The sequence below is a fragment of the Pristiophorus japonicus genome, chromosome 5, assembly GCF_044704955.1.
Source record: "Pristiophorus japonicus isolate sPriJap1 chromosome 5, sPriJap1.hap1, whole genome shotgun sequence".
NCBI lineage: Eukaryota > Metazoa > Chordata > Chondrichthyes > Pristiophoridae > Pristiophorus > Pristiophorus japonicus.
In genome coordinates, this window is record NC_091981.1 from 301,670,132 (window position 1) to 301,690,580 (window position 20,449).

Consider the following 20,449-nt stretch of genomic DNA (forward strand, 5'->3'; position numbering starts at 1 on the left):
ATGTTCCCAGCAAGCTTCTGCTCATACACTCTTTCCCCCTTCTAATTAAACCCTCTGCTGCATTACAAAATTCTCCAGTCCTCGGGTTTGCTGCTTTTCTCGCCAATGTATGCCTTTAATTTGGATTTAACACTATCTTCAATTGCCCTTGTTAGTGATGGTTGAGCCACCTTCCCTATTTTATCTTTACTCAACAGGGATGTACAATTGAAGTTCATCCATGTGATCTTTGTTTGCCATTGCCTATCCGCCATCAACCCTTTAAGTATCGCTCGCCAGTCTATTCTAGCCAATTCACATCTCATACCATCGAAGTTACCGTTCCTTAAGTTCAAGACCCTCGTCTCTGTATTAACTGTCACTCCATCTTAATGAAATCTACCATATGCTCACTCTTTTCCAAGGGACCTCACCAAGATTGCTAATTAGTCCTTTCTCATTACACATCACCCAGTCTTGGATGGGCAGCCCTCTAGTTGGTTTCTCAACATATTGGTCGAGAAAACCATCCCTAATACACTCCAGAAATCTTCCACCACCGCCTTGCTACCAGTTTGGTTATCCCAATCTATATGTAGATTTTTATTGCACATCCCTAATTTCTTTGTTGCTCCCAACCCCTCTACGACTGTTTGATGGTCTGTACACAACCCCACTCATTTTCTGCCATATTCTGTAGCTCCACCCATACTGATTCCACATCATCCAAGCTAATGTTCTTCCATACTATTGCATTAATTTCCTCTTTAACCAGCAATGCCACCCCACCTCCTTTTCCTTTGTCTATCCTTCCTGGATGTTGAGGTCCTGACCAGCATCCTGCTGCAACCAGGAGTTCCAGGGTGGGACTGAACCGATATCTGGGGGTGGGGGAGACCCGCCCCATGTGTGGATACCTGTAACAGCTGGTCAAATTAGTGCTTAAATCTAATCCTTCCCCAGGATATCTGGCCATTACACGGTCAGTGACTGCAAACTTTGCTCGGTTGAAAATGGTCTTTCTTGGAATAGGGACTGAATCTTAGTCAGAGTGAACTGTATTTAATTAAAGTCTAATCTCGAGGTTTTTTCGCATTTGGCCATTGGTTCGAATATTTGATTGGGGGCTTCAGGCAGCTGAACATTGAACTATCCACCTTGAGACCTTGTCTCTTTCCCTTGTTACCCAGAGAGGCGAAGAAGTGCTGATTCCCGGCCTGGGGACTTGGTGACCGCTGAAGGACCCATCATTTTCCTGGAAGATGAGCAGAGACTGGCTGCGGGGATCTCCCAGGAAGAGAAAGGTAAAGGAGGACCCTCCAAATGTGTGCAGTGATGCAGTAACTGGTGCCCATCTAACCCTGGCTTCTCCCCACAGATACTGCTGCTGATTCCCCCTCCCGTATCCTTCCTGGAGTAACGGTTGGGGTAGCGCTGCTCTCCATGGCCCTGTTGGTCGGGACTGTCGCCATGTGGAAAATGGACCACCGCCGCAGGGTGGGCTCCGAGTGCAGCTCTATGGAACTGTAGATGTGTCTGGATAATAAACTCCTGTTATAGATGAGCCCTGGTGTCGTGTTATCTTTCAAATCCTGGCTGGATTTTACTGTTCTCGGTGAGTTAATTTGTTTTGTTTGTGCTGCTGCTGTTGGGTCCCCACCAGCCAAGTTCAGGGCCAGGCTGGTGTGGGTTTGTAATAAATGTAGCGGGCGGGAGGGACCGGCACGGTTGCGGTGAACTCTGTTCCTTGCGAAGGGGCCCGGGCCCGTGTCTCTGCCATTGCCGCTTCAATGGTGCCATAGAGACACGGTTTGACAAGCCTGGCGAGTGGTGTTGGGCTGTCGCCTCCCGCACACCCTGAACATTACTGTCTGTCTCCGGCTATTGAACCTTCAGTTATCACTGAGCTGCCGGCTGCTGCGTGCTGCCGGAGTAACGCCTGTCCAGAGCTTGTTCCCGCTGTGACTGGGTTGTTGAAGATAAATGGTTGGAGATCCCTGCCCTGTCTGGGACCGAATCTGTGAGCTGGTCTGCAGGGAGCGGGAGGTATCTTCCACGAGGAGCATCAGCTCCAACACGCACTGGGCTGTGCTCTCCTTGGTGGAGGCATGTCAGATGTTCAGAGATTGCATGATCTGTAATAGGAGCGGGGCAGAGCTGCAGTTCTCCAGGGTCCCCGTGTCTCGCCGATTGGTTAAATGTGACTGGGACCCACAGGAATGATGCGCATTGAGGATTTCAATCCAAGATCCCTGTACTGGGCAAAATTATCCAGATGGAGTGTGCTGGATAATGGGTAAAATGGGTCAGCGTGGGAATGGTGACGTAATGCAGAATCTTTGAATCGTAGAATAAGACACGAGGCCATTCTGTCCGTATGTACCGGTTGTTATCTGGTCTAATTCCAGCTCTCGGTCCGTAGCACTAGGTTTCGGCTGAGTGCACATCCAAGTACGTTTTAAATGTGATGAGTGTTTCTGAAATCATTCATGTATTCCACAAAGCAAAGGAGTGAGAACTGGGCCCTGTAGAACCCCACTGGAAGCAGCCATCCAGTCTCCAACTCTCCTCCATTACCCTTTGCTTCCTTCCACTTAGACAATTTTAGATCCAATTTGCCACACTCCAATGGATCCCATGGGATTTTACTTTGTCCATTTGGGACATTTCCGCACACCTTGCTTAAAATCCATGCATCAAACGTACACATTAACCATCCCTGTTACCTCAAAGAACTCCAACGTAGTCAAACATGACCTTCCCTTCTCAAATCCATGCTGACATTGCTTGATTAGTATTTCAAACTGAAGGTTTATAAAGTCCCGCAGAATTGATTCCAGTCATTTGGCCACCACTGAGATTAAACTGTCCTGTAACTGCCAGCACCTGCAGTATTTTGCTTTTGTATTAGTGTTTCATTCACTGCCACTTCTCTTCCAGGTATGCCCACCTTGAAGTTCTGCTCTTCGACAGGATTTCTGTTTCATCTTTACAATCTGTTTTCCTTATGTTTGATCAAGTATCTGCCAAGACTTTCTTTCACAGCTACATCTCTTCTCATTAACTGTCTGTCTCAGACTGAAAAACAAGGATATACAATTTGGCCAAAATTAGACCTGGAGGTTTTTAAAAGCCAGCAGAGAATGATTAAGGGAAAAGAGTCTATGAATGTAAAGTAGCACAATATGCAAAAAGAGCAAGTGTTTCTATAGGTATATAAAAAGAAGCGTGGTTAAAGTAAATGTTCGTCCCTTGAGGACGAGACTGGGGCATTAGTAAGGGGTAACATGGGGATGGCAGAACCTCTATACAGGAATTTTGTATCCGTTTTTACAGTAGAGGACACTAACAATATTTCGACAGTGGATATTCAAGGGGGGGGGGATAGACTTAACATAATCACTTAGTAAGTGGTACTCAGCAAGATAATGGAACTAAAGGCAGATAAATCCCTTCAATCTGATGGCTTGCATCCTAGTGTCTTAAGAGAAGTAGCGGCAGGGATTGTGGCTGCGTTGGTTGTAATTTACCAAAATTCCCTGGATTCTGGGGAGGTTGCAGCAGATTAGAAATCTGCAAATGTAAAACTTTTTTTTTTATAAGGGAGGCAGACAAAAAGCAGGACATGATAAACCAGTTATCCTCCTCTTGGTTGGGAAAATGGTCGAGTCCATTTATTAAAGTAGCAGGACATTTGGAAAAGCAAAATTCGGGCAGTCAGCATGAATTTATGAAGGGGAAGTCATGTTTGGAAAAAAATTGCTTGAGTTCTTTTTGAGGATGTAACGAACAGGGTGGATAAAGGGCAACCAGTGGATGTGGTGTATTTGGACTTCTAGAAGGCATTTGTCAAGGTGCCACAAAAGGTTACTGCACAAGATAAAAGTTCACGGGGTTGCGTGTAATATATTCGCATGGATAGAGGATTGGCTAATTGATTTGGGATAAATGGTTCATTTTCTGTTTGGCAACCATTAACTAGTGGGGTGCTGCAGGATCAGTGCTGGGAGCCCAAATATTTACAATCTATTAATGACTAAAGAATGGACTGAGTGTAATGAAGCCAAGTGTGCTGACGATACAAAGATGGGAGGAAAAGCAAATGAGGAGGACACATCTGCAAAAGGACCGAGACAGGCGAAGAAAGTGGGCAGGTGGTGAATAATTGAGGTCATGCACTTGGGCAGAAAAAAAATCAAAGATCAAGTTAATTAAATAAAGATTGCAAAGTGCCACAGTACAGCAGGACCTGTGGGTTCATTGTGCATGAAACACAAGGATAGTATGCAGGTACAGCAAGTGATCAGGAAGACCAATGGTTACTTGATCTTTATTCCAAAGGGGATAGAGTATAAAAGCAGGGAAGTCTTGCTATAGTTATATAGGGTATTGGTGAGACCACACCTGGAATACTGCATGCAGTTTTAGTTTCCATATTTACGAAGTTATATACTTGCTTTTGGCAGCAGTTCAGAGAAGGTTCACTAGGTTGATTGCGTGGGTGGATTATGAGGAAAGGTTGAATAGGTTGGGCTTCTACTGATTGGGATTCAGAAGAATGAGGTGATCTTATCGAAACGTTTCAGATTGCGCTGGCTTGGCAAGGTGGATGCAACGAGGATGCTTCCACTGATGGGAAAGACTAGAACTGGAGGGCATGATAAAATCAGGGACTGCCCATTTAAAACAGATGAGGAAAAATTTCTTCTGAGGGTTGTAAATCTGTAGAATTCGCTGCCTCGGAGCTGAAAGCTAGGACATTGTCTATTTCTGTCTTAAATATATTCAGTTTCTTAAATGATAAGGGAATAAGAGGTTACAGGGAGTGGGTGGGAAAGTAGAGCTGAGTCCATAAACTGATCAGCCATGTTCTCATTGAATGCTGGAAAAGGCTCCAGGAGCTGTATGTCCTATACTGTTCCTGTCCATGTGCATTCCACCCTTCATGTTTTGGATCCACCCAGGATTACAGACATCTGATATTCAACATTTCTCCAACCACTGTTCTTGCCGGATCCTAGGATCCACGCCACATGCACACTCTCCCTCTCTTCAGCAGCACTGACTCACTATCTGTGTAAGCTATCCTGGTCCACAGTTCCATTTCATCCTTTGCCTCGTCCAACGCTTTAACTAAATAACATGTTTCCTTCCTTTCAGGTGTCAAGGATTGTAAACTTCAACAACTCATGAACACCAACGCCACCCCCACCCCCGAAAACGTCTTTCTCTCTCTCTCCCCGCCCCCCACCTCCACACTTCCCTCTGATCCTTTCCCTTCTGCTGTACTTTCATTATCCCCTCTGTCCTTCCCCTCTCTGACCCCGAACGATAAGTCCTCAGCAAAGGCTTGAGCTTCATGCCCTTACGCCCCAACATCAATGAATTATGAGCTCGGCACGATGCGGAGCTCTTTTTCCGCCAACTTTGCCTCCATGCCCATTTCTTCGACCAGGAGTCTTCACCCACACAGCTGATCCTTTCTCCCGTGTTCAGAATTATGTCTATCTGGCCTCTTACCCTCTGTAGACCTCTTCATTGCAAACTGCGGACGGGCCATCTCAATTTCTCTGCTCCCCTCACTCACTCGAAACTACCTCCCTCTGAACTTGCAGTATTCCGCTCGCTCGGATCTAACCCCAACATTGTCATCAAACCTGTTGACAAGAGTGGCGCTGTTGTTTGGCGAACTGACATCTACTTTACAGAGGCTGATCGCCAACTCTGACATCTCCTCCGACCTCTTCCCTGGACCATGACCCCACCACTGAACCTCAAGCCGCCATTTCCTTGAATGTCACTGACCTTATCTCCTAGAGATCTACCCTCATAATTCCCCAATCCTGTGCTTCTTCCTCCTTCCCAACATCCACAAGGGCTGCCTTGGTCGACCCATTGTTTCAGCCTGTTCTTGCCCCACAGAATTATATCTTATCGACTGTTTTTATTCTCCTTGTCCACGCTTTTTCCACCTACATGGGTGACTCCTCCGAAACCCTCCATCACCAAGTTTCCAGTTTCCTGGTCCCAACCGTCTCCTTTTCACCATGGACATCCAATCCCTCTACATTTCCATCCCTCACCAGTATGGCCTGAGGGCACTCCACTTCTTCTAGCAGAGGCCCAATATAGAAAATAGGTGCAGGAGTGGCCATTCGGCCCCCGGGCCTGCACTGCAATTCAATAAGATCATGCTGATCAGTCCTTCAGTACCCCTCCTGCTTTCTCTCCATACCCCTTGATCCCTTTAGCCGTAAGGGCCATATCAAACCCCCTCTTAAATATATCTAATTAACTGGCATCAACAACTCTCTGCGGCAGGGAATTCCACATGTTAACAGCTCTGAAGAAGTTTCTCAGTGCTAAATGGCCTACCCGTTATCTTAAAACTTTGTCCCCTGGCTCTGGACTTCCTCAACATTGGGAACATTCTACCCACATCGAACCTGTCCCGTCCCATCAGAATCTTATACGTTTCTGAGATCCCCTCTCAGTCTTCTAAACTTCAGTGAATAAAGGCCCAGAGGATCCAGTCTCTCCTCATGACAGTCCAGCCATCCCTGGAATCAGTCTGGTGAACCTTCACTGCACTCCCTCAATAGCAAGAACGTCCTTCCTCGGATTAGGAGACCCAAACTGAACACAATATTCCAGGTGAGGCCGCACTAAGGCCCTGTACAACTGCAGTAAGACCTCCCTGCTCCTATACTCATCCCCTAGCTATGAAGGCTAACATACCATTTGACTGCTTTACCACATGCTGTACCTGCATGCACAATTTCAGTGACTGATGAACCATGACACCCAGGTCTCGTTGCACCTCCCCTTTTTTCTAATCTGCTGGCAATTCAGATAATCGGCCTTCATGTTTTTCCCCCCAAAATTGCTAACCTCAAGTATCCACATTATGCTGCATCTGCCACGCATTTGCCCACTCAGATAACCTGTCCAATTCACCCTGCAGCCTTTAGCATTCTCCTCACAGCTCACACCGCCACCCACTTTAGTGTCCACAAACTGGGAGATATTACACTCAATTTCTTCATCTAAATCGTTAATGTATATTGAAAGAGCTGGAGTCCCAGCACTGAGACCTGTGGCACCCCACTCATCACTGCCTGCCGTTCTGAAAAGGATCTGTTTATCCAGATTCTCTGCTTCCTGTCTGCCAACCAGTTCTCTATCCATGTCGGTACATTACCCCCAATACCACGTGCTTTAATTTTGCACACCAATCCTTGTGCGGGACCTTGTCAAAAGCCTTTTGAATGTCCAAGTGCACCACATCCACTGGTTCTCCCTTGGTCCACTCTGCTAGTTACGTCCTCACAAAATTCCAGAAGATTTGTCAAGCATGATTTCCCTTTCATAAATCCATGCTGACTTGGTCCGATCCTGTCACTGCTTTCCAAATGCGCTGCTATTTCATCATAATTGATTCCAACATTTTCCCCATTACTGATATCAGGCTCACCAGTCTATAATTACCTGTTTTCGCTCTCCCTCTTAAAAAATGGTGTTACATTAGCTGCCCTCCAGTCCATTGGAACTGATCGAGTCGATGGACTGTTGGAAAATGATCACCAATGCATACACTATTTCTAGGGCCACTTAGTCTGCATCACAGAGTAATTATCAGGCCCCGGGGATTTATCAGCCTTCAATCTTATCAGCCTTTCATCCCATCAATTTCCCGAACACAATTTCCTGCCTAATAAGGATATCCTTCAGTTCCTCCTCACGAGACCTACTGTCCCTTAGTACATTCGGAAGGTTATTTGTGTCTTCCTTCGTGAAGACAGAACTGAAGTATTGGTTCAATTGGTCTGCCATTTCTTTGTTCCCCATTATAAATTCACCTGAATCTGACAGCAAGGAACATACGTTTGTCTTCACTAATCTTTTTCTCTTCACATATTTATAGAAACTTTTGCAGTCAGTATGTTCCCTGCAAGCTTCCCCTCGTACTCTATTTCCCCCCTCTTAATTAAACCCTTAATCCTCCTCTGTTGAATTCTAAGTTTCTCCCAGTCCTCGGGTTTGTTTTTTCTGGTCAATTTAGATGCCTCTTCCTTGGCTTTAACACTATCCTTAATTTCCCTTGTTATAGAAACATAGAAACATAGAAAATAGGTGCAGGAGTAGGCCCTTCGGCCATCCTCCAGCATGATCCCACTGCAAATCCTATCTTCTCCTCCCCTCACCACAGCATTTGGAAGGGACCACTCCCTCCGTGACAGCCTGGTCCATTCTGCAGTCACCCCCAGCAACAGCCCCTCGTCCCACGGCAACTTTCTGTGCCACCTGCCCTTTTACCCTCTCCATTCCCACTATCCAGGGCCCCAAATACTCCTGGAAGATGAAACAGCGATTTACTTAGTACCATCAATTTAGTAAACTGAGTAGGCTGCTCACGATGTGGTGGTCTCTATTTTGGGGAGATCAAGCGTAGATTGGGTGACCACTTTGCTGAACACCACCATTCAGTCCATAATTTGTGATGGAGGTTCTTATTACTTTAATTGTCTGCTCCACTCCCACTCTGACCTCTCCGGCCTCGGTCTCCTAAACTGTTCCAACACAGTTGAATGCAAGCTCGAGGAACAGCACCTCATCTTTAGTTTAGGCACTTTACAATGTTCTGGACACAAGATCAATTTCAGAGCATAGCCACTGTCAATCGTTGGCTCACTTTCTTCCCCCATCCCCCCACCCCCCGAAATATTTTTTTTCTCCTTGTCTCTAATGGCCGTTGGTCGTTATCCCGCCATTCACACCGTAACTTAACTAATGATTTTCTAACTTCTCCCATTACCATTTCAATTTGACCCATCATCCCCTTTCTCATCTCTCCTGTCTTTCACCCTATAACAGACCTTCCCTTTTGTTCTTTATTCCCCTCCACCTTTCAGTGCTTAAGAATCTGTTCTTTGCGAACACACTCCAGTTCTAACGAAAGATCATTGTCTGATGAAGGATCATTGACCCGAAACGTTAAATCTGCGTTCTCTCCACAGACGCTGCTTGACCCGCTGAGATTTCCAGTATTTTCTGTTTTTATTCAACATTGCAGCATCCGCATTATTTTTCTTGTGGTGTGTGGTCTCTAATTGTCCGATTTATCAAGTCCTCCCTTTTTAAACAATGGTCCAACCTTAGCAATTCGCCTACCCTCCGGCACAACTCCTTTAGTCAGGGATGATTGGAAAATGATGCTCACAGCCTCTGCAATTTCCTTTCTGGCGAGCAGCTCCATGGGTCACAGAATGTAGTGGGACAAGTATTATGTTGGTGTAAAATACAAAAGGTTGTAAATCAGCTGCCCGGGGCTCCTGACTTGAACTCTGGTCCTAAAACACTGAGCCCCTCCCCTGTTGTCTCCGTATTTCAAACTCATCCTATTATTGACAAAACGTTACTCTACTTAATCTCCTTTCGTGGTTTCTATAAACAAAATGCCCCAAGAGTGGCCTGACCTACCCTCCCAATGGAAAACCTGCGTCAACGCTAATTAAACAGTGAGCGCCTGTGTAAATGAAGGAGTCCCTGCCATTGTGGAGGGTACAAGACACCAAGGCCGCAGACAGAAGCTGACCGATCGGGATTTACAGGCTTCATTCGCTTGAGGTCATCTGTAGTACCCTCGGGGCTGTTTCAGTTTCTGCAGATCACTCTGGATGTTGATGGAATGGAGGAGGACATTCATTTCACAACATGCTGCTGTTTTGGCTCTCCAGCAATTGTACAGCAGGAGCCCGGTGGGGTTGTACTGAGAAACCTGTTATACGTCCTTCGAGTATGTAGAGGGCGCTTGGCATTTCCAGACAATTCACCCCGTGTGTTGAGAGCTTCTGTTGTTTAAATGTTTATAGTGACACCAGGGAGTCAGTGAGTTTCCTGAAGAGCGAGGGAGATGAGGTTGAAGACCGTTTCCTCTGGAAAAGAAAGGTCTGGCTGGAAATCGTGAGTTTTCCCAGGAGCAGAGCATCCAATAATAATACTCAATCTTCATCTGAATGTTCATCAATGCTCTGTCGAGGCTGCACCCTTGAATATATCTGTGATCCTAATTGCGAGCTTATAGTCTAGGTTCTATCCATCAGATTAGCTCTCCAATATCAAAGAGTGTTAACTTATCAGTTACCTGAGGAGGCTGATAGTAAATTTTTGTCCTAATATATTAAGTCAAAATTACTAATCTCAACTGCAAATTTATAATCGAATTGGATTATGGTGAATCACTGTGCTATAATTGGACGGCCTAGCGAACTTGGAGATTCGTTGGTACTAGAAATACTCAACTAATCTGACGCAATCCATGTAGGACACTTTGGCAAACCAAATAACGATCGATCCCTCCCAGACACTGCCTGTAGTGGGGAACGGGGTTGAACGTGGATGAGGTTAAGGATCCGTCAGTCCTTGATCAATATTCAGCTCAAGTTACCAATCCCACTGTTGTCGTTTGGTGTCTGCTGTCCCTATATATTGCCATTTCAGGTGCCTGGATATATTGCAGAGGTGCTATGTTCTAACATGTTTTCCCCTTCAATGAAACTGATGGTGGCCTTGACTGAGAAAGCACAACGAACTATCTCTGCCCTTCATTAGTGCCACTAGTAGTGGGACCCCCACCCTCAGTAATTGACCAGTATTGTTACTCGACCAGCCACACTAACTCTGGCTAGCAGGGCCGACTCTGGATAATCTGACGAGTCTTTCACCCACTGACCGATCAAAGTCTCTCCAGGTACAACGCTCACACCAGGAGTGTGATGGAACACCCGCCTGGGTAGAATAAGCTGTGGCTTCAAAAACAATTGTTCAAAACTATCCAGCACAGGTGGGTTTGCTTGACACGCCCTGGGTTACCTATTCACTCCTCCATTACAGAAACACCGTGGCTGCAGTATCCATGGTCTATACAGGGCACTGCAGCAACTCCCCAAGGTAACTTCTTCAGCACTTCCCTCCTCTGCTACCTCCATCAGTGAAAGGACAAGTGCAGCAATGTTCCTGGGACACCATTCCCTCCATGTCAAATACAGCCCTGAATAAAACACATATAGCTGTTCCCTCTTTGTCCCTGGGTCAATGTCTTTAAATTTCCTGCTGACCTACAATACTGCAACACCATCACCACAAGGACTGCAGTGGTTCAAGGAGAAGGCACATCACCCCCAGCATCTCAGGGCAACTAGGGATAGACAATAAATACAACTGTATCATCACTCAATGCTGACACCACAACAATCTATAGAGAAACGCAAGGTATTCTGGAACAGGCTTTATCTGGGCCTTCCTACACGCAGCCTCTCCACCGATACCAGTTGTCAAGAAAGACATAGTGCTCTAAATCAGTTTCCAAGATCTCAGGTCCTATAACAGAAGCTGACATCTGTCCCATTCCTCACACAGCGGCCATGATTGAGAAACTAGGGGACATCATATGGCTCTAACGCTTATGAGAGTTCACTCGGAGCTGTCACTAAAGCACAGAACCTCAACTTTGTTGTCTTTGTCTTTGCCCGGACTCTACAAGTTTACTATAATTAATAAATCGCCGTCCACCAGCTCAGCAGTGAGGACGAGGCCGAGTTAATTCACTGTTGAGGGTTCTGCACGCGCCTGGCGCATCAGTCATCTGTGTCACTTTCTGTGACACCTCACTCCTGACATTGTCTATCCAGCCCTTCCTTGGTCTTCCTCAGCTTCTTGTTCCATGTCGCTCTGTGTGCAGCATTCTTCATTCTTTATATTCCGGAAACTTCTCGTGACCCAGCACTCTTCTCCCGATAATAATGTGCGGATAACTTTGCTTCATAAGCTCTCGACTTATTTAAATATGGCTATCCTTCCATATCCCTTTAAACATTCCAACAGCAGCTGATCCTTCTTTGTTGTCATCCTCACAACTCACAGTCACTGACACTAACCCACCGAGGTGTACAAACTGTTCCACCTGTTCAACTGCATCCCCTATACATGTAATCGCAACATCTTCCTGAGAATCCCCAAATTAAATGACTTTCATCTTTATTATGTTAATTGTTTATCGAAGTTTTCTGCTGTCCAAGCAAAGCTTGTGAGCCTTATGCACTGGTAGAGTGCATGAGGGAGAACCAGTAGATGTGGTGCATTTGGAATTTCAAAAGGCTTTTGCCAAGGTCGCGCAAGAGATTACTGTGCAAAATTAAGGCACATGGTATTGGGGGTAATGTATTGACGTGCATAGAGAAAAGGTTGGCAGACAGCAAGAGTGAGTGGGAAAAACGGGTCATTTTCAGAATGGCAGGCAGTGACTAGTGGGGTGTCACAGGGTTCAGTGCTGGGACCGCAGCTATTTACAATATTCATTAATGATTTAGACGAAGGAATTTAATGTAATATCTCCAAGTTTGCAGATGACACTAAGCTGGGAGGCATTGCGAGCTGTAAGGAAGATGCTAAGGGGCTGCAGGGGGACTTGGACAGGTTAGGTGAATGGGCAACTGCATGGCAGATGCAATATAATGTGGATAAATGTGAGGTTATCCACTTCGGTGGCAAAAACAGGAAGGCAGCTGATTATCTGAGTGGTGACAGATTAGTAAATGGGGAGGTGCAACGAGACCTGGGTGTCATGGTACATCAGTCATTGAAGTTAGGTATGCAGGCAGTAAAGAAAGCAAATGGCATGCTGGCCTTCAGAGCGAGCGGGTTTGAGTATAGGAGCAGGGAGGACTTGCTGCCGTTATACAGGGCCTTGGTGAGACCACACCCTGAGTATTGTGTGCAGTTTTGGTCTCCTAATCTGAGGAAGGACATGCCTTCCATTGAGGGAGTGCAGCGAAGGTTCACCAGACTGATTCCCGGGATAGCAGGACTGACATATGAGGAAAGACTGGCTCGACTCGGCTTATACTCACTGGAATTTAGTAGAATGAGAGGGGAATCTCATATTCACGTGCAAAATTCTAATGGGCCTGGACACGTAAGATACAGGAAGAATGTTCCCAATGTTGGGGAAGTTCAGAACCGGGGACGCAGTCTAAGGATAAGGGGTAAGCCATATACGACCGAGCTGAGGAGAAACTTTTTCACCCAGAGGAATGTGAAACCGTGGAATTATCTGCCACAGAGAGTTGTTGAGTCCAGTTCGTTAGATATATTCAAAAGGGAATCGGGGGGTATGGAGAGAAGGCTGGGGTGGGGTACTGAGGTTGAATGATCAGCCATGATCATATTCAATGATGGTACAGGATCGAAGGGCTGAATGGCTCGCTTTTGCACCTATTTTCTATGTTTCTATGAGCCAGCCAATGGTCAGCGAACTTGAGATTGTTTCAAACCTCGTCACCTGAGGTGATCCTCCAATATCACGTTTCAGTGCAAGGATCATTACAGCTTCCAGTACTGGATTACATATATCAGGTGACAATGTGCATCCTTATCTCAGCCCAACTGTTGGTCTAACCCATTCTATTTGTGTCCTTCCACTCCAGCGCAAACAGCGACATCTGCTGGACGCTTTCTATCAGTTTCACAAGTTTCCCAGGAATACCGAACATCGTCAAGATATTCCAAATGCTTTCTCGCCCGACACTCTCAAAGGCCAGCTACTTGATAGTTTTGTGAAGCGCCTTGCGACATTTTCGGACATAAGTGCGATATAAATACAAGTTGATACTGTAACGTGGATGTTGTGTAATATGTATTTCACCGGAACCTGTCTTGTTGCTCAGGGGAAATCATTGAGAATCTCCGGGGCACCAAATGACTGTAAACCATATAAAAGATTATTGGCACTAGGCCCAGGGGCCCATCCGTGCTCTGTGTGTGTTACAGTGACCGCGCTGGACAGGGTTACAGTCTTACATTTCAGAACCGTCAGAGCACCAAACACATTCTGGCCACTGTTGGAATTCCAGGGCCCAGGGCTTACAAGCTGGCGAGTATTAAAGACATTGTCATTTCCTGTTGACTGAGGATGAACCCCTCTGATTCTCAGAGCATTTAACAGGAGGAGTTTGAACAGGGATCTGTCCACCACAGGGATCACATGGGAATCATCCCAGGAGATGGGTCTCTGGGGGTAGTTAGATAATATAACTATTCACCACATTCAGGTTATAAGTTGACTGCGGGATTAAAGGGACAATATGGAAACTGAATTGGCTCTCAGACAAACAGCAGAGAGTAGCGGTGAACGGATATTTATCGGACGGGAGGGTGGTATACAGTGCTGTCCCCCAGATATATATCAATGCTCTGACCTTAGGGAGACTGGGCATCATTTCAAAGTATGCAGATGGCAGCAAACTCAGAAATGCAGTAAACAGTGAGGAGGATAGTAATAGAAATCAGGAGTAGATAATCAGACTAGTGAAATGGGCAGACACATGGCAAATCACATTTAATGCAGAATAGTTTGCAGTGATGCATTTTCGAAGTAAAATGAGCAAAAGTGAAGGAAATGGGAGAAATTTAAAGGGACTGCAGGAAGAGAGAGAGCTGTGAGTTCACGGACACAAATCTTTGAAATTAATCCGGCCGTTAAACATTCAAACTGCACACTTCGCTTTATAACTAATGGAATAGAGAACGAAATCAAGGAAGTTATGGTAAACATTTATAAATCACAGTTGCATATGTACTTGAAAAGGAGCATCTTGCAGGGCTATGGGGAAATATCACGGGATTGGGATTAATTTGATCGCTCGTTCATAGAGAGGGCACAGACACAATGGTCCGAATGGCCTTCTGTGCTGTATCATTCGCTGATCCCAGGAGATGGGGTCACTGAGAGGGGTTAAGAGTGGTGCTGAATCAATGTTCCCCAATGTGCATGGGATGGAAGCAGCCTCTCTCTGCATCGCAAGGTACCGAGTGTCTCATTGACACAAACAACACTATTATCATTTACAGTTATAGGTTTCTTTAGTTAATGAGACATGATGTCTGAATTATTTTAGTGCTGTCTCCATAAGAGGAGAACTTGAGGAGCTGTGCCGTTAAATGTCGGCAATTGCCGATTTAAATTCAAACATCTGCACCGTTTTTAAAGGGGCACAAACAATAAACACCGTAACTTGACAAAAACAAATTAAAAAGAAACGAAACAAATTAAATTAAAATTCTGAACCCACCGATCATGGAAGACCTCGCGTAGAGAGCGCTCCATTGGGCGCTTGGGGAACTGTCCCTGGACCCAGGGTCACATTTATTGGTTTATTAGAAACAGGCCCCATCTCCGTGTGAGCCGTGGGAATGCGGGTTGATGTTCGGGAGCCCGTGGGCCGCGGACTGAGCCTCAGGCTGATTGGGACATTCATTTACTGCGGGTTAAACAGCGCTGGGATAAAAAGTGGGAGTCGGCTCTACAGCCTCACTTACCTGGGAGGGTTCGCTTGTTATAATGGAGGGGCTGTGGGTTCTGGGCTTGTTATTTGTGGCAATCTGTTCATCTCAACCGCCCTCTCTCCTTCTCCCCGCCGGTAAATGTTGGCTGTCTCCCAAATTCCGCCAAGACTGCGGCTTTCCGGGAATTGAAGGCAGTGAGTGTGTGGGGAGAGGCTGCTGCTTTGATGCCGGGAGCCGGGATGTGCCGCCGTGTTTCTATTCACTGGACAATCTGCCAGGTGGGTGTTTTCTCGGGCCGTCCGTATGGTGGGCCAGGGCTTTCCAGAACCACCCGCAATCCAGCTGCACTCGGGGATTCCCTGGACAGTATCCACTCTTTCCCCCTGTCCTGAAACATCAGGTCGAGTTTCAAACCTCTCGACTTCGGGAGTAGAACTGAGGGTGGGTCTGGGACCCTCTCCACTCGGGGGATGGTGGATTTGGGAGCTGGTACATCAGATACTGAGGTCAGCAGTTTGACCCTGACTCAATATCTGAACCTCTAACCATTCGATGATTAAATCCCGCCCTATGTAGTTGTCCAGGATAGGAGGGCAGTGTGAAGGAGCCCAGCTTCCTGCTGCCTCTGACCATTTGCTTTGATTGATTTCTATCGATGAGATCCGGGCCCCTTAAACACAACCAGACCAGTGATGAGCTGGAGCTGGTCAACGGGTTTCTATTAGACGGAGAATGGGAGGGGATGGAAACAAGACGGTGGTCCTGACCTGGGTGGAGTTTCTCGCCCTCCCGGTAACGGTTCCCTTGTCACTCCCCGTGCAGCAACTAACCGCCTGTCGTTGATCATCTTGCAGTGTGCACCAAGGATGGGCGGGTCCTGATCGCCATCTCCAAGGATTTGACGCTGCCTCCTGTAAACCTGACCACGGTCCATCTGAAGGATGGACACGGAGCAGAGTGCAGTCCGACCGTGGCCTCTGCAGACACTGTGCTCTTTCAGTTCGCAGTCACTGAGTGTGGAACTACTCAGCGGGTAGGTATTGTGGGCTGGAAGCCCCACCAATGCCTGTCAGTCGGGTGAGACGGTGTCTAAAGGGTAATGTGGGCCTTAAAGGCAATACATGTGATAGATTATAAGGAAATGGCAGACTTGCTCAATGTCTTTGCAATCGGTCTTTACAGTAGAGGAAGAGGATACAGTACCAGAGATACTTGAAATAATAAATCAATGAGGAGCTTGCTGGATTTAATACCAGTCGAATACTGAAACGGAACAAATGTAGGTCTCTGGGACATGGTCTCCATCCCTTTGTATTAAAAGATGTAGGGGTGACGATATTGCTGGAAGTTTAGTTATGAACTTGCAAAACTCTTCTGCAATTGTCTCCTTGGAGTAGCACATTGAAAATATCAACTTCAGGTTGGGAAAGTGGAATCTGGAAACCATAATCCGTGGTCTAATGCCTGTCGTGGGGAAGTTGCTGGAATATATCGGGGCAGTGACTGAGCATCTGGGTGGATATGAACTGATGGTTTCCGGATCGGTCAGTGAAAGGCCAATCACGTCTATCTAACCGATTTGCATTGGTTTCAGGACGTCACTGGGTGATGAGGGCGTGTTTATGAATCTATGTATCTGCAGAAGTTGTTTGAGGTTCCAGAGAATTGACCAAGTGCCTTGAAGGCAATTTATTGACAAGGTTATGAAATTGGATAGCGGGTAAACATCACAAATGATATTGGAGATGTACTTCAAGTGTTAAGATATGACTCGTGGATTTCTCTTGGGATCTATACTGGGAGGTGGGACTCCGCTTTACACTATTTCATGACTTGGATAAAAGAATAGTGGGCTGTATAATCCATGTTTGCTGTCAGCACTAAGTGAGGTGGCAGTGAGTTGTGTAGATGGGGGCTGAGGTTGCTAAGGGATGGGCCTAGATTAAGTGAGTGATCTCTCATCTGGCAGAGATTTAAACAATGTGGGGCAGTGAGGTCATCCATTTTTTGGGACTATAGATCGATCAGTAATTTATAAATGGTCAGCTTGGAATTGTGTGGGGATTTGGGATAGCAATTCTGGGGGGGGGGGGAAACAAAATAGACATTAGATCAAGTGCCCCCCGATCTGGGGACACTCGACACTTAACTGCCCCACAATATCTCCGCGTCTGGAATACAAAGTGGTTGGATAATGGGAGCTATAAAGTTCTAGTTAGAATGCATCAGTTCGGGGCACCACACCTCGGGAAGGAGATATCGGCCTTGGAGGCGATGCAGTGCAGATTGACCAGAATGATCGCGGAGCTAAAAGGGTTAAATTGAGGACAAGTTCCATAGACTCGGCTTGTGTTCTCTCCAGGATAGAAGATTAAGGGGTGCTTTGATGGTGTAGGCCTGGAAAAGTTTATCTCCAGTGGACAGGCCACTACAAGGGGCATATCAATAAATAGAGCACGGCCGGTCAGGGTGATGTCAGGAAGCACGTCACAAGCTTGGTGGGAATCTGGAACTGTCAGTGATAGCTGAGGCTAGGGCCATTAAATTTCCGAACTGAGATTTTCTTTGGAAAGGGTGTTGAGGCTTACAGAACCAAGGCAATAGGATGGAGTTAGTCAGCCATGGTCTAATTGGAAGGCGGAACATTATGGAAGGGCTGCATGGCCTACTCCTGTCCCTCTGTACTGATGGTCTTCTGTCTCTTGTAGCTGGACGGGGTGAACGCCGTGTATGAAACGGATGTGTTGGGTCACTTTGAGATCTTGGATGGAGCTTTGGGATCGGTGACCCGGGACAGCCCCTTCAGGTGAGAATGGGAGCACATTGAGCGGGGAGAGAAGGTGAGGAGCTGAATTCTCCAGCCGTGTCCGTTCTCTTGCAGGCTCCATGTCCAGTGCAGTTACAAGGGAAGCCAGGAGTCGGAACTGCAGGTGAAGCCCCGAGTTTACACCCTTTCTCCACCACTGCCTGCTACTGAGGCCGGGATCCTGGTTCTGGAGCTGAGAATAGCGAGAGGTAGGGAGTGCTGCTGATGGCTAGTGTCCAACTTCAGGCTCTCTCTGCAAATAGTGCCCGTCCTTCATCTTTTTCTTTTCAGATGGTGGCTACCGGAGCTGGTACGTGGCCAGTGACTACCCGATCCTGAGTGTGCTCCGGGACCCCGTGTTTGTGGAGGTTCGTGTCCTGAACCGGAACGATCCGTCCCTTGTGCTGGTGCTCAATGCCTGCTGGGCGACCCCCACCCCCGAGCCGTATTCGGGGCTCCGATGGGACCTCCTGGTGGGCAGGTAAGGCAGCGAGTGAGGGAGCTTGGGGCAGGTTGGGGATTGGGGAGGGGGCGACATGGACTGTGTAGGATCGAACGGGGCAATATTACAAATCTGAGGGCCTGGTTAATTGGTTTAAATGTTCTTTGGACTGTACTCTAGTTTCTTTATCTAGTCTAATCTCAGGAGTTTGGTTTGATGTACCGCTATAACTCTGTCGTTCTGTTCCAGGTGCCCCTCCCATATAACCCCCTCTTTCTCTGTTCCAGGTGCCCATTTGTGGGCGACAATTACAAAACCCTCTTCCTCCCGGTAGACGGCGCTTCCCATTTGCGGTTCCCAACTCACCATAACCGGTTTGTAGTCAGCACTTTCGCTTTCTGGAACCGGGTTTCGGGCCGGGCTCTGACCGGGGAGGTGAGCTTCCTTCCGTGTTTCTCTCGGTCACTTGGTTGAACTTGTTCCCGGGGTCTCACTAACAGTGAAGAGACCCCTGTTGACCCTTTGAATGTAGAAGCATTAATCCCCTGACTGGGAGCTGTGGGACTGACCAGACCGCACTCTCTTTCCAGGTTTACTTCCACTGCAGTGCTGAGGTTTGCTACCCATCCACCCGAGAGAACTGCACGGCTCCCTGCAGCCCCAGTAAGTACCTGGGATCTGACTGGGAACTGAGCCCTGATGGGGAGGCATGGGTGAGGGACATTTGGACACTGGGCACAGGAGGAGTGTCGCCAATCTGCTGGATCTGAACTATTCGCCAGTTAGTTTACAGCAGAATAGTTACCTGGCTCAGCGGGTCTGATCACATCGTGCCCTGGGTCTGAATGGAATCCACCCCTGGGGTTCGGCAACATTTATTCTGCATCCGAGAGTTCCAGGGCGGGAACTGAACCGATATCTGGTGGTGGGGGAGACCTGGGCAATGTGTGGATGTCCAGTGTAATCGCTGGTCAACCTAGTGTTTAAATCTAATCTCCTTCCCCAGGAGATCAGTCCGGCCATTATACTGTCAGCGACTGCAAATGTTGCTCGGTTGAAAAGGGTCTTTATGGGAATAGGGAGTGAATCTTGGTCTGACGGAGTGAACTGTATTTAACTACAGTCTAATCTCGTCTCTTTGGTGCCCGACGATTTTTGCATTCGGCCATCGGTTTGAACACCTGATTGGGGGCTTCAGGCAGCTCAGCAGTAAATCATCCACCTTGAAGTCTTGTCTCTTTCCCTTATCCCTAGGGAGGCGAAGAAGCACCGATTCCCGGCCTGGGGACTTGGTGACTGCTGATGGACCCATCATTTTCCTGGAGGATGAGCAGAGACTCTCTGTGGGGATCTCCCAGGAAGAGAAAGGTAAAGGAGGACCCTCTAACTGTGTGCAGTGATGCAGTAACTGGTGCCCATCTAACCCTGCCTTCTCTCCACAGATACTGCTGCTGATTCCCCCTCCCGTGTCCTTCCTGGAGTAGCGGTTGGGGTAGCGCTGCTCTCCATGGCCTTGTTGGTCGGGACTGTCGCCATGTGGAAAATGGACAATCGCCGCAGTGTAGGCTCCGAGTGCAGCTCAATGGAACTGTAGATGTGTCTGTTGGATAATAAACTCCTGTTTTTAGTGAGCCCTGGTCTCGTGTTATCTTTCAAATACTGGCTGGATTTTACTGCCCTTTCCAGTGAATTAATTTGTTACCTGGTTTAACAATCGCTGGTGCCTCTTTTGTATATCCACCCCCCCCCCCCCCCCCCCGCCCCTCCGCGCCAGCAGCCAAGTTCAGGGCAAAGCAAGTGTGGGTTTGTCATATCAAGCGGGAAGGACTGGCGCGCTTGCATTGAACTCTGTCCCTTGGGATGGGTCCCGGGTCCGTCTC